The sequence below is a fragment of the Neofelis nebulosa genome, chromosome 17 (assembly GCF_028018385.1).
Source record: "Neofelis nebulosa isolate mNeoNeb1 chromosome 17, mNeoNeb1.pri, whole genome shotgun sequence".
NCBI lineage: Eukaryota > Metazoa > Chordata > Mammalia > Carnivora > Felidae > Neofelis > Neofelis nebulosa.
Genome location: NC_080798.1, coordinates 48,440,052 through 48,453,451, shown reverse-complemented (window position 1 = coordinate 48,453,451; position 13,400 = coordinate 48,440,052). Strand labels below are relative to the sequence as shown.

Here is a 13,400-nt window from a genome sequence, read left to right as displayed (position 1 = left end):
CTTATGATTCCACTATTATGATATTCTGGAAAAGGCAGAAACAGAAATCAGATCATTAGTTGCCAGGGGCTGGAGGTAGGGAAAGGGGATTGACTATAACTAGGTACAAGGGAACTTTTTGAGCTAATGGAATCATTCTATAGATTAATGTGGTTACACAACTATATTTTTCAAAGTATTTTTCAAAAATCATGGAACTGTACTCACAAAAGAAGTGAATTTTATAGTATATAATTTATATATTATAAACCTGACTTTAAAAAATAACTAAGAATATACCAGGAGAAAACATTAATTTAATTTATATCTCAACATGGCATAAAAGGTATCAATATCCAGGATATGTACAGTAATCTTACAAATCAATACAAAAAGGACAGTGACATTTAAATTGGGCAAAGATAAAGACAGGCAATCCACAGAAGACCAATTATCAATAGTCAACAGATATAAACTGCTCAATCTCTCCAGTAATCTGACAAATGTAAATTATAACAGAGTGGTCACCATTATTTTCACATCAGAAAGACAAACTTTCCAAATATTGAAAATACCAAGTGTTGATGCCTACAAAGAACAACTATAATCTCTACAATAAGACCCCAAAAGATTTACATCAATGGGGATGATGGAATTTCAACTATGTTTATACTTAGCTAAATTAAAAGACAAGAATAACCTTTAAAATAGTTGGGTGGTTGTCTTTGCCATTCCAGTCAGTGGACTATTGGGTAAGGTGAGATAGTCCTGAAGATGCTCGTGGTGGTTTCATCACTTCTGGAACAGTGTGTCTGCCTAATACAGACTGGGGAGACCACAGAAGGGATGCATGAATGAATGATTCTAAGGATTTACCAGCCCAACAATCAAAGAGTGATGTCCACATAGCCATTCAAATGGGTCCAGCCTCCTTGACATTGTTAAGAAAGAAACTGAAGTATGAATTGAGGGCCAGAGCAAAATTTAGAAGAATAAAGACATAATGGAACTCATAAATTTATCCTTCTACTAATTTTTGGTGACAGATAGGAAAAGTCTATAAATCAGAATTTTAAATATTCTCAAAATGAAAGCTTTTCAATGGCTTGATTTCTGTAATCTCTACACCCAACATGGGGCTCAAACTCACAACCCTGAGATCAAGAGTCGCATGCTCCACCAACTGAGCCAGCCAGACTCCCCTCAATGGTTGAATTTCTGAATTGGGTTGCTCCCAGGTGATTTAAGAGTTTGTCCAGGGATATTTTTGACTGCATCCAACTTTGACTTTAGCACTTCTAAACCTAATACAGTAAAACGTGACTCCACCATATAACCTCATCAAGGGCACACAGATCGTGTAGTAACAATATTTTTTTTCCTTTTTTTTTCCTGCAGTACACCTACCTTAGTACTAGACGGGAGGTGGGACCTCAGTTACTTGAAGGAGTAAAGAAGAATGGGGAAGAATCATCTTCATAAATTACACAGTATATGAAGTATTGTCAAATGGAAAGGACAAGACCCAACAGAGGAAGGGAGGAAGAAACAAATCCAAAGTAAACAGGCGAACACACACAGAGGACAACACACCTGGTATCCAGCAGAGATGGTGATTAAGTCATAGCAACCGGCTACTAACTAGCCCTCATCATGGGGCACTTTCTGAGCACAAAGGTGCTCCACTGTAAAGGCAGGTTAATCATTAAAATCACTTCACAGGACCACGGCTATGAAATGTGACCATATATGTGACCATATTGGTCAGGAATTGATCCTCAGAGTCTTCCTGAGAAGGAAAGGGGGAGGGAAGGAAGGGAGAGGGAGCGTGGCACCCCATTTGGGAGAGAAACGATGGAAAATGATTTGCCCAAGGCCTCACATCTACATAGAAGCAAAGTGAACACCCAGGTGGGAGGATCGGCTATTCTAATGGGAATGAGAAGAAGGGGCGAGGGAAGGCTGAGGAGGAATGGGGTCTGGAAAGCTTGAGTAACACCTGGGATGCAGGGCCGGAACACGAGGAGAGGATGTCCCAGCCAGTCCCCAAGTCCTTCGAACTGTGACCCCATGATCACTGCAAGGACTTCGGACCCTGGAACAACACCCCCCCCTCCCCCCGCCAACTGCCTGTCATTTCCCGTGCCCTGTTCCTCCTCCAAGACCCTGCGTCCAACTCACGCCGCAGCCAAGGAGTCCGTCCGTACCAGCTCCAAGCAGCCTGCTCTCCTCCCGCAGTTGTTGCCATCCGTTGCCACAGCAACGACAGAGCGCTGCACGGCCTAGCAAGCCGAAACATGATTGGAGCAGGCAAGCGTCCATAGCAACTGCCAGGCCACACTACTTGGTAGGAAAGAATTTCATTTTCGGGAATTCTTCGGACACCTCTCCCTAAAGGCATCCTTCGGCAGGCACTTGTCCTAGCTCTTTAAATGTAATTCATGCAGTATCTCATTAAAACATTTGTCTCTCTGTGTTACTGTGAGAGTTCTCATTTTCACAGAAAATTTTTTTAAATTTTTTTTTACATTTATTTATTTATTTTTGAGAGACAAAGAGAGACAGAGCACACGCGGGGGATGGGAAGAGACAGAAGGAGGCATAGAATCCAAAGCAGGCTCCAGGCTCCGAGCTGTCAGCACAGAGCCCGACACGGGGCTCGAACTCACAAACTGCCAGATCATGACCTGAGCGAAGTTGGAGGCTCAACTGACGAGCCACCCAGGCGCCCCTCCACAGAAATTTTTAACTTGGGGTGAATTTTACCTCTTCAGGTAAAATGTCCATGAACTCCCCTAAGTTACATGCAAAGTTTATGTCCATTTACTCAGTAGGATGGTCCATAACTCTAGATTTTCAAAGGAGGCAGAACCAGAACCCAAGACAGTCCAAAAGAATAACTTCTATATGCATTAACCCCATCTTTCTTCTCCGAGACCACAGATAAAAATAGTACGGTTCTGGGGGGCCTGGCTGGCTCAGTCCATAGAGCATGCCAGCTCTTGATCTTGGGATTGTGGGTTCCAGCCCTGCACTGGGTGTAGAGATTACTTACAAATAAAATCTTTTTATTTTTATTTATTTTTTAATAGATTTTTTTTACTGTTCATTTATTTTTGACACAGAGAGAAAGAGAGACACAGCATGAGCAGGGGAGGGGCAGAGAGAGAGGGAGACACAGAATCCGAAGCAGGCTCCAGGCTCTGCGCTGTCAGCACAGAGCCCGACGCGGGGCTCGAACTCACAGGCTGTGAGATCATGACCTGATCCGAAGTCGGATGCTCAACCGACTGAGCCACCCAGGCGCCCCTAAAATCTTTTTTAAAAGTAATGTGGGGGACGCCTGCATGGTTTAGTTGGTTAAGTGTGGGACTCCTGGTTTTGGCTCAGATCATGATCTCCATGGGTCATGAGTTCGAGCCCCATATCAGGCTCTGTGCTGACACTGCAGTGCCTGCTTGGGATTCTCTCTTCCTCTCTCTCTGTCCCTCCCCTGCTCACTCTCTCTGCCTCTCTCTCTCAAAAATAAATAAATAAACTTAAAAAAAATTTTTAAATAGTGCGGTTCTTGCCAGACTTTAGATCGTGGCCTCATTCAAACCCTGCCTTGGAACAGCTCCCAAAGACTTTAACTAACTCTTGACATTAATTCATTCATTCATTCACTCAATAAGTATTTATTGATCACTAATTATGGGGTCATACATTTGTCAGAGAGGCACCTTTCTAGCCACTAGAATATAGCAATTATGAAAACAAAGTCCCTAATTTCTTAGAGTTTTCCTTATGGTGTGAGAGACAACAGATGAATAAACAAGGTCATTTTAGTTTATGATAATAAATAAAATGTGGTGATATGACATCAAGTGTCTAAGGTAACACGCCCTATAGACAGGGTGGTCAGAGCAGTTCACATAGAGGAAATGGCCTTTGAGCCAAGACGTGAGAAGACAGCAGCTAAAGAAGAGCAAGGAAGACAGAAACACAGGAACAGGAAACGAAGTTAAAAGCAATGAATTTGAATGTTAGAGAAAATGAAAGGCCAATATAACTGAAAAGGAGACAGCTTGTAGGGCTGTGGGAAGATGCAATCAGATTGCCCTTCCCCTAGCTCTTCAAAGGACTGGCAACTTCTCCTTCCTACTCCCTTACTCCCCCATCCCCAGTCACACCCTATCACATTACCCCAGTTCTTTCCTTCATAGCCCTTGTGGCTTTTTACTGTCTGTGATCTCCCCAAGGACAGAGACATTACTCAACACGGGATCCCCAGCACCTAAAAAAATTGGCCCAGCATGGACACCAAATAAATATTTGCTGACTGCATCAATCTCCATATGACAATACTAGGAATAGTGATGGATCGTGGGGACAAGACAAAGACACCTCTGCCTTTACGAAGGGTAAATGCTTGGTGGAATAAATGAATTAAAAACTATGTGGGCAAATGAAATGTAGGCAGAATTGGATGATTTAAACTATATGTGCTGTGGAAAGCTGATGAACAGCTCCCTTGATAAGTTCTTCATTCTATTATATTTCTGTTCAATTTCACAAATATCCAGTGCTAACTATATGCCAAGCACTGTGGTATATAGTAATGACCAAGAAGAATACCGGTCTTCACTGGAAAGCTTACAGTCCACTGCCATGCTGTCTATGACAGTAGCCAGCAGATACTTGGGGCCACTGAGCACTTGGTATGTGGCTGGTCCAAATTGGAATGTGCAGCAAGTATAAACTCCAGATTTCAAAGACTTAGTTCAAAACAAGACTGTAAAATATCTCATTAAATTTTTTTAATATTGATTTCATATTGAAATAATAACATTTTGGATATATTGGGTTAAACAAGATTATCATTAAAATTATTTTCACTTGTTTCTTGTTTTTTAATCTAACTGTTAGAAAATGTTAAATTATGTGTCTGGCTTGCATTATATTTCTATTGGACAGCACTGGTCTAGTGGGAGTTTAATGCAGGTTGAATAAACAAGTGACATCTTATTACAGATGTTAAAGTAGACATTTCATCTGAAGCAAAATAGCTAGCAAACTTCAAGTAGAGGAACTAGATCAAGAACTTACAAAGAAAATAGGTTAGACAACTCTTAAGACTTTCACACATGAGTGTATAAAAGGGTCAGGAGTAGACGATTGGGAAGGATTTCTTCAAAGAGGGCTGAGCTGTGAGCCCCACCTCCTAAACCTCCAGTCAAAATAAAGCAGCTTTGCGGGGACCACCAATGAGTTTAACATATCAGAGGGCACAGAGTGCTTGTGTCTGAATCCCACCTGGAATCTAAAGGGCAAGAGATGGCTGAACTTGTCAGCAGACAACAGAGCAAAGGAAGAATTGTTGGGTTGGGGACAACTTGTCCCTTTCCCTCAAGATTTCTCAAGGTAAAAAAATGCATGAGGATTTTCTATGGAGCAGACGTGGGCCACTCAAGAAAGATGTGTAGGGTCATTTTGGATCCTTCTAAGAGGAAAATCTGGTGGGAAAAGAGACTTCAGCCAAGGGAAGCTGAGGATATTGTTAGGTTTCTAGGGGCCAAGGAAAAGCAAAGAACCAAGCAAAAGAGAGATGCATTTGACCCCATTAAGAGAACTGCAGGGTACAGATAGATGCCCAGTGATGAGGGTAAGCTTTCTGAAAGACCCTTGAAAGTGCCCCACAAGCAGAAGTATCATCTTAATCATGGCAGTATCACACAAGTAACAATTTTCTTAGCGTCTTTTTCTTCCCTACCTCTTCATGCTCTAATCCCACCGGGGCCAGAAAACAGTTGCCCAACTAGGGGCACAGGTGTAGGGGCTGGCAATGAACCCAAGTAGAAGACAAGAGGAAACAAGGTGACCCTGCTTTCATTCCCCAGCTAAAGGGTTCCTACTTGCAGCAGCCCAAGCTTAAAAAAAAAAAAAAGGAAAGGAGACACAACTTTAAAAGTTTTGAATATCACTTTGGACAGAACTTTTTAACAACTGTACTGAGGCTGGGTTTTGACACACAAGAGGGTCCATAAAAGTCTTGGCACCTGACTGAGTTCAGCCACAGGCAGGGAAACAATTTGTCCCACAGAGACATTTTAAAGAGAAACTAGAAGACAAAAATTAAGTTGCTTTATGACTGCAGCCACATGTCATGCTTGTCTGACTTCAGGGTTACAGAAGAAATATGAGACAGGCTATAAATACAAGCAGAAACATGTGTTATTCTTGAAGTGTACAGAGCAGTAGAAGATGTATAAAGTTAAGGATTGAAGCACATATCATTACAGGGAGAAAAATAGATGATCTAAAGTCACATCCTCAGAGCCAGACCTAAGACTAGCATTTACCCCCCTCCATTCCCAGAGGCCTTTCTGGGGCTTCTGAGAGCCGCTGTTCCCTCAGGGCCGATCTGCAGCTGCTGCACAGGGATGAAAGCCTGGCTTGTTCTCAGTGCCAGATCGACGGGTGGGCAGTCAGCACAGGAAAAAACAAACACAAAAACAAAACAAAATAAAAGCCATGGTTCTAGAAATGGAAATCCCACTGAAAACTAATTATGGTATTAACAAGTAGATCAAATTTGAAGATCTTGGTTAACTTACATTTACCTTCAAGAAAGAATGTTAATAGGAAGGATGAAGACTTCTCTATCCTAGAGCTGGATGACCCCTAAGGAACCTCACACTTGCACTGGGTAAGAGATGAGGCCAGGACCGTTCTTTCTAAGGTAATTAGATTAATGAGCAGTCAAGACTGAGACTTCTTTAGACTTCAGAGTGGTTAGTTAAGTAGGCCAGTTGCCCTGGGGGCCTCAAGCCACCCAGCCTACCTAAGCAATCCTGGTCCATGAGACCCAGGCAGAGGAGGGTCATGGTCAAGAACTTAGGGGGCAGATACCCAGAAATCATGGGCTCACCATTATAAAGAGCCTTAGAGATCACTGTGTATAAAACTTTTAGAACATAGCAGTTGTTCAACACATGAGCAATGATTTTTCTTACTATTATAAGATGACTCTAGTTCTAAACTTAATCTCTATGTGGAGTTCACTACTTAACCACTCTGTAGTTAAGTTACCACATCTGTAAAATAGGGGCAACTACCACGTAGGATCATTGAAGATTAAATAAGATAATAACACAAACCAAGGGCTTGATGAAGGAAAGCTATGACTCTTATTAATACTGTCACCATTCTTCAATCCAGTTTTCTCTCTGACATCACCTCCAAATAGTTGCCCAGTGCTCAAAACTGAATGTTGGTGTCATTATTCAAAATTCAGAATTCACTACCCCCCAATGTGATGGTTTTAAGAAGTGGGGCCTTTGGGTGTGATTAGATTAGGAGGGTGGAGCCCTCATGAACGGGATTAATGCCCTTATAAAATAGACCCCAGAGAGCTCCCTAGAGGCTGTCCACCATGTAAGTTTACAGCAAAAAGACAGCAGCTATGAACCAGGAAGTGGGCTCTCACCAGATACTGAATCTGCCAACACCTTGATATTAGACTTCCCAGCTTCCAGAACTGTAAGAAATAAATTTCTATTCTTTAACCCATCCAGTCTATTGTATTTTTGTCACAGTAATCCAAACGAACTAAGATACCTAGTTTCTGGTTAAATTCTTGTTCTTTGTTCTTCCCTTTACCAACCTTTGACTGAGAACCCACTAAGCACTGAGCTTAGAGTATACTCAGTGAATAAGATGCAGTCCCTGTCCTCAAGGGGCTGTCTTTTGTTTGTTTGTTTGTTTGTTTGTTTGTTTAGGATGCTTACTTCTCATATCTTCTCAAACCTAAGATCAAGCATCAGGAGGCCCCATTTTTGAGCAGCTAAAATTTGTGAAAACTTGTTCCTGAAATATCCCAGAATGTGACTCTTATATTTCTCTTTTATGTGACAGTCCTTCCAGTTTAAAAACCATCCATCATGGTTTTCCAAGTCCTCCATTTTTCAGATTAAACCACTTGAGTCTCTTCAAGAGTTTCTCACATGGCATGACTTCTAGTCCCTTTGTATCCTGCCCATGTAGGACAAATCCCAGAATGCCCTCCTTCATGGTAGCTCAAAATGAAATACAGTTCTCTCAAGTGCTCTGAGGTGTGTGTAGAATGGGAGTCTTGTAAGAAAAAAAATTTTAATTCCTCACATATGAGACAGTGGGGAAAATGAACCACATTTTTCCTGTTTTACATGAAAAACAAATTCTAATCAGCTTCATTTTGTGAGTAGCCACTGCCAAAATTTTCTGTTGATGTTTGGGTAGCATAAATCACAGCCTGAAGGAGACTGAAGCTTTGCCAAAATTGAGACCCATCTCCCTACCCTTCTGCTATTTTGCCTTCAAGGCTCTAGGTTGAAAATCAAAGAAACCCACTCCAACTAACTTAAGCAAATAGGAGAATTTATTGAAGAATTCAACTAAATCATAGAACCTAAGGGCAGCTGGGCTTTCTGGGGGACAGGAATCAAGAAGTGGAAAATTTAGCAGAACAAAAGCAGGGCTGGTCCCTGTGTCTTCCTATCACTCCCTGAGCCAAATGCCCCTACTTCTCCATAGATATACCTATGTCATTCTTTTTTCCTTCACCTTAGACCTCTCTCTATTCTCTACCCAAAGAGTCATCCCAGTGCCCTACATACCTATCCTCTCAGTGCACAAACATCTCTAAGTCTCCAAGTATGGTGGGTTACATGTTGGCTTTGAAAAAGGTATGTCCACATCCTAATACCCACACCCTATGAATGTTACCTTATTTGGAAAAAAAGGTCTTTGCACATGTAATTAAGTTAAGGGTCTTGAGAGAGATTATTCCAAATTACCCAGGTGACCCCTAAATCCACTGACCTTGTAAAAGGCAGAATGGGAGGAGTCACAGACATGTAAGAAGCAGAGATTAGAGTGGTATGGCCAAGGAAGCCTAAGACCACCACCAGCCACCAGAATCTAGAAGAGGCAAGGAAGGATTCTCCCCAGAACCTCCAAAATGAGTGCAGGCCTGACTATGCCTCAATTTCTGGCCTCCAGAATTGCGAAAGAATAAATTTCTGTTGTTTGAAGCCATGTTTGTTGCTGCAGTCATAGGAAATGAACACGCTAAGTTTCAATTCCAAATTCTTGGAAGAGCAAATCCGACTGGCTTAGGCTGACACAAGGGCAACATATTCCTCTAATTCAATCACCTGCCAGAGATGAGCCATACTGGATAGATGGGGGCTGGGCCACTCCCGTATGGAGGATGGTTGTTGTTACCAAGAAAATGAGAGTCCGAGTCCCCAAAAGCCATCTATGACATGGGAGTTCTCCAATCATCCAGGCCCCCAATTTGATTTTCTAAACCTCTTTCCCCCCACCCCACATCCTGTTCATTCATCATTTTTGTGTTTTATTTTGTTTTCTTTAAGTAATCTCTACACCCAATGTGGGGCTTGAACTCACAACCCTGAGATCAAGAGTTGGATGCTCTACCAGCCAGGCGCCCCTCACTCATCATTTTTGTACCAGTTTTCCCTGTCTTCAATTTTTCACTTCTACACAACTTTTCACTCCTATACTCCTTTCCAACTCTCCTGCCACGAATCTACCTCAAGCCAGCATCAGGCCTTGCCTTGGTCTAGTGCCACGGTTCTCAGACTGTGCCAAGGCACCTCAGGATACCACAGTGAATTTGCAGACAACTGGATGTTTTAAATTTTCACAGGAATCACAGTGATCTCTGTCGGAAACTACAAGCTTGAGACAGTCCACAGTTTCAACACGAGATTATTATACTGTTTCCAATGACCAAATCATTTCACAGCTGGGTTTTCAATAACTGCTGTGATGAAAACAAGCACCACTTGGAAATCGATGTGGAACAGGAAATGAGGACGATGGTGTCTGATACGTTTCTAGGCCTGAGAAAGTGTGCAGTGATCAACAGGCAGTAGTACCTCATTAGGATGCATGTGCTTATTAAGCTATCCGGACCTGATTACTTAATAAATGGAATTGTTGGCTATTTCTTTTGGCCTACAGATGCTGTGAAGCAATTGCTAAGACACTAAAAAATATTGCCCGTCTTTTTACTCCTATTTTCCCAAGAGCAGGAGATGGGTATTGACTCCCATTTCAAAGATGAGCCACACAGAACGCATCAGTAATGCCCCCAGAGAAGACTAGCTGGACTCTTCTGAATAGAATGTCTGAGATCATTTATTGTCACTTACAAATTATAGGCTCATTTTGCTTCCTCTTGTGGAAATGTCCAATACGTTCAAGCCAACTCAAAAAGTAAATATTGTGCATTTAACAGGAGGCTTGGAAAGAAAAAGCACAAGACCGGGGAAACCCAGGTTGGAGATTCAGTTCTCCCATGTACCACTTTTTGCCCCAAGGCTGTAGCTATTTCACCTCTCTGAACATGTTTCTGCAGCTTCTAAAAGATGCAATTCAGTCATTCAAAAAATATTATTTATGAGGCTACTCTGTGCTCAGCAGTGTTCTATACTGTAAAACAGTGTTCTCAACCTTTTTTCTTTCATTATTGCTCGCCTAAGGAGACTTTTTAGACTCTTTTGTTCTAATTATGGCTCCCAAATTTTAAAATCCTGTATACAAGGTATATCAGTCTATGCAATGTATATAAATCTGTGTTCTATACATTAAAAGGTGAGATTATTTTGCCCCCTCTAGAACCAGTTTTTGCCCCTTGGGATATCACCCCTATTGAGAATACACACCCTATGGAAACAGAGAAGAAAACATTTCTGCTTTCACAAAGCCTATGTTCTAGCATGAAAATTTGGACAAAAAATAAGTAAAATAGCAGACGTGCAAAGTGCTATGAAATAATAAAATAGGATGCTATGATGGAGAATGTCTGAGGGGATGAGCCAGAGGCCCCTCTGAAAAGGTGACCCCCGTGGTGAGATGTGAATGACAAGCAGGGGCAACCAGCATCTAAAGGGAGGAGCCGCTAACATGATATTCTCGCTGGGCACCAGCCTGGTGAGAGGCCAGAGAAGGGTGGAGCATGGTGAACTCAGTGACACTGCCATTAGAGAGAGGGTCATTTTGAAGACTGACTCATACAGTATAGAAAAACACATGGGGCGCCTGGGTGGCTCAGTCGGTTGGGCATCCGACTTCGGCTCAGGTCATAATCTCGCAGTCCATGAGTTCGAGCCCCGCGTCGGGCTCTGTGCTGACAGCTCAGAGCCTGGAGCCCGTTTCAGATTCTGTGTCTCCCTCTCTCTCTGACCTTCCCCCATTCATGCTCTGTCTCTCTCTGTCTCAAAAATGAGTAAACGTTAAAAAAAAATTAAAAAAAAAAGAAAAACACTTTGTAAATAGATTTTTTTTTAAGGTTTATTTATTTTTTCAGAGAGAGATAGAGCATATGTGAGTGGGAGGTGGGCAGAGAGAGAGGGGGACAGAGGATGCAAAGTGGGCTCTGCACTGACAGCAACAAGCCCAACGGGGGCTCGAACTCACAAACTGCGAGGTCATGACCTGATCTGAAGTCAGATGCTTAACTGACCGAGCCACCCAGGAGCCCTGTAAATAGTAGATTGTGAAATGAATGGGAGGGATTGTTATTTGCAAAATGCTGCTTTGAGACACTACAGGCAGAAAATGACTAACGTCTGAACCCTCTTGTCAAAAAAAGTTGGTTTTGAAAAACAGCTGAAGAGTCTGGATTCTGGAAAAAAGCTTCAACAACCAAAGATATCAGATAGCTAGATATCTAGACAGACCTAGAAGAGAGGAACATTAGAAGAAATGACACCTAACATTTCTGAAGTTCTTACACTGTGCTTCTGTACAGAGTGCTCTACACACACGAATCCTCACAACCCCATAGGGTTATTCCCTTCCTTTCACAAAAGAGGAACTGAGGCTCAGAAAGCACAAGTGACTTGCTCAAAAATCCCACAGGCAGTCAGTGGCAGTAATTAGGTCTCTCTGACCTGAGTCTGGGCCTTAATCAAGATGATGTCACCTGTGTCCTTGTCTAGTCTTGTGCACACTCCATCTGCTAGGCCTGACCCTTTCCTATGAGTGATTTCTATTTATTCAATTTGAGGAACTGGATCTCTCTTGCTAGAACATCGGGCTCAGCGCAACAATTAAAAGACTAATTATAAAAGGCCTAGGAATAAAAACTGTCAACACCATGTTTAATTACCCACTGTCTTGCTTGTAGGGGGGAAATATATCTTGCCTCATGTCCTGATGATTAGTCAATACAGACTATGTCTGGGTCGGAAGAGAATTTAAAAGCAGACTTTATTCTGTTTTGGACTTCCTAAAAATGCAAATCCAAAAACTGCCAACAGGATTGCACTGCCAGTGATTAACTGTCAAGAGGAGACCCAGAGAGAAACACTTGTCATGAGGAGACACCAGACACTTGTTGTGTCTGGCAGCCATGAGTCATAATTTAAACAGTAGTATAAGTGAGGACCCAGGATCAAGGATTGATTCATGATATGAAACTGTGATATGGAACCAAAGCATGTGGTAGAGAAGACCTACAGTTTAAAAGGGAGGGACCCAGACCTCATCTGTGAAAAATTCTGCCAATCATCAGCCATACACAGTTTTAGGCAGAGGCTTTCATTCTTGCCAAAACTCAGGCAAAATCAAAAGAGTCTTCTGCTAGGCAAATACTTGATAAAGCAGTGTCTACAATTACAGATGCACTACACTTTTCCCCCCTTTTTGATGAAATCTCACAGAATAGGAGCACCTGGATGGTTGAGTTGGTTAAGTGTCCGACTTGAGCTCAGGTCATAATCTCATGGTCCATGAGTTCGAGCTCCACATCGGGCTCTGTACTGACAAGCTCAGAGCCTGGAGCCTGCTTCAAATTCTGTGCCACCCTCTCTCTCTTCCCCTTCCCTGCTCGTGCCCTCTCTCTCTCTCAAAAACATCGGGGCACCTGGGTGGCTTGGTCGGTTAAGTGTCTGACTTCGGCTCAGGTCATGATCTCACGGTCCATGAGTTCGAGCCCCGTGTCGGGCTCTGTGCGGACAGCTCAGAGCCTGGAGCCTGTTTCAGATTCTGTGTCTCCCTCTTTCTCTGCTCCTCCCCTGTTCATGCTCTGTCTCTCTCTGTCTCAAAAATAAATAAATGGTAAAAAAAAATTTTTTTTAATAAATAAATAAATAAATAAATAAATATTCAGTCACGGAGAAGATGGCAGTGTAGGAGGACGCTGGGCTCACCTCGCCCTGCTGATCACTTAGATTCCACCCACATCTGCCAAATAACCCAGAAGACTATCAGAAGACTAGCAGAACATACTCTCGGGAGCCAAGTGTAGACGAGAGGCCCAGGGAAGAGGACAGGAAGGGCGGAGAGGCGGTGTGCACTACACGGACTGGCAGGAGGGAGCCAGGGCGGTGGAGGGGCAGCTCACCTGGCAAGGAATAGCCCCCCGA

The 13,400-nt window shown here is 42.7% G+C and overlaps 1 protein-coding gene across 9 annotated transcripts in view; it reads right to left on the bottom strand.

Moving 5' to 3' along the window:
* Positions 1-13,400, bottom strand: part of HYDIN (HYDIN axonemal central pair apparatus protein) — a 439,740-nt gene that overhangs the window by 380,967 nt on the left and 45,373 nt on the right. The gene's annotated exons all lie outside the window — the stretch shown is intronic.